The sequence below is a fragment of the Stegastes partitus genome, unplaced genomic scaffold (genome assembly GCF_000690725.1).
Source record: "Stegastes partitus isolate 25-593 unplaced genomic scaffold, Stegastes_partitus-1.0.2 Scaffold225, whole genome shotgun sequence".
NCBI classification, from domain to species: Eukaryota; Metazoa; Chordata; class Actinopteri; family Pomacentridae; genus Stegastes; species Stegastes partitus.
Genome location: NW_007577956.1, coordinates 130918 through 132549, shown reverse-complemented (window position 1 = coordinate 132549; position 1632 = coordinate 130918). Strand labels below are relative to the sequence as shown.

General features: G+C 49.0%; 1 protein-coding gene across 1 annotated transcript in view; it reads left to right on the top strand.

Moving 5' to 3' along the window:
* The window catches only part of syngap1b (synaptic Ras GTPase activating protein 1b), a 190987-nt gene that overhangs the window by 123419 nt on the left and 65936 nt on the right, over nt 1-1632 (top strand). The window lies entirely within an intron of this gene.

Below are 1632 nucleotides of genomic sequence, written 5' to 3'. Positions count from 1 at the left end.
TTTTTAGCCACACAAAGATGGGAGACTAGAGGCTTCTCCATCCACTGATGCATGTCTGGCATTCAGGGAGTTAAATGTGACATCAGATCACCGTCTTTCAGGCTTTTCAAACACATGTTTGGCATCAGTCTGAGCTGCTGTGCTGCAGTAACCGGGTGGAGACCAGCGGCTGCTCTGAGCTCAGCCGACCGGCACCGTCTGCTGCTGCAGGTCCATATCAAAGCTCACCTGAAGCCCGGTTGGCCTTCACTTTTTTTGTCAACCTTCCCGTTAGTGTAGGTTTCATTTTTATTTGCATCCATCTAACCGTATTGAAAAAAGTGATTTTGAGGAAATTCAAATGAGCTTGCTGTCATGTAATTAAGATGTGCTATCAGACGCACTCCAGAGTCCCATTTATCCCTCTCTCCTTTGTCCCTTTCATATAAAGGTCTCCGCTGTATCAGATTTAATTTAGAAGACTCTTCAGCAGTCAGTCATCCAGCCTACAGGTGGTAGTTGTTGAAGCCGTGGGTTTGGGCGAAGCAACATTGGAATAGTGTGTGACAAACTCCGTCATGGTCATTTTTTTTCCTTCCTTGCGTGGGTTGGAGAAAATGTTAGGACTGCAGACAGAAAGACGGGCAGGCTCACAGTGAAAAGATTGCCATTTGGACAGGTAAATAAAAGAGAGTGAAAGGAGAGGGCCGATGAGGATAAAAGAGGAATACAGATAAAGGTAAGTATGGAGAAAATGGAGGGTTGTAGATGCGGCGCATATCTGGAGGGGAGGGAACGGTATGAAAACAAGAAGAGGGTGCAAGGAGGGGAAAGAAAATGAGAGAGCGAAGGAGGAGAGAGATCAAGGGCTGAGGAGAGGTGGAGGGATAAATGCACTATTTGAATTATGTAAAGTAGCTGCGTGGGAGAGAGGAGGTGTGTGTGTGTGTGTGTGTGTGTGTGTGTGTGTGTGTGTGTGTGTGTGTGTGTGAGCGTCGGAGTGACAGAAGAGGCTGAGAGAGAGAAGGAGGAACGAGCAGACAGGCAGCATGAGCAGCACCAGGAGTCAGAGCGAGGCGGCTGAAAGGCAGCAGAACCAGACGAGCAGAGCGAACAAACCAGTGCAGCGTCTCATGTTTGGAACCGCGGCTGGATGCTGCAGATTGATCTCTGAGAGGCTGTGCAGCGAAAGGAAGAAAGAAAAAAATAGAGACACATGAGAGAAAACAAGCTGTGCAGAAATGTAAAGTCAGCTTTGATATCCTCCCGCTGTATTTGTGAGACCATAGAAGTGATTATGTGAGCAGGGCAGCTACACAGGTGGTCACCCGGGTCCATTAGACACGGGACTGTTTGGTTCTGATCTGCTGGAAGGCGCTGTGACGTGCTGTCGGCTTCTCATTACTTCACACGTTCGCTGCAGGTGAGGACGATCAGGCAACAGCCCCGGTCCTGGTTGGACTTGTAGGGACGGCAAAGTCAATCCGCCTTAAATGTCTCTAACAGCTCCTGGATGAGGAGTTAAGGAGCCTTGATCCAGATCCATGCCCCCCAGCTGATGGATCTCAGTGACTTCTCATCCTCCTCTGCCATGTTGCAATCTACCAAGTAGGGCTGAAGGTGTCTGTGAAGGTTCTCAGTCCTCCAGCTCAT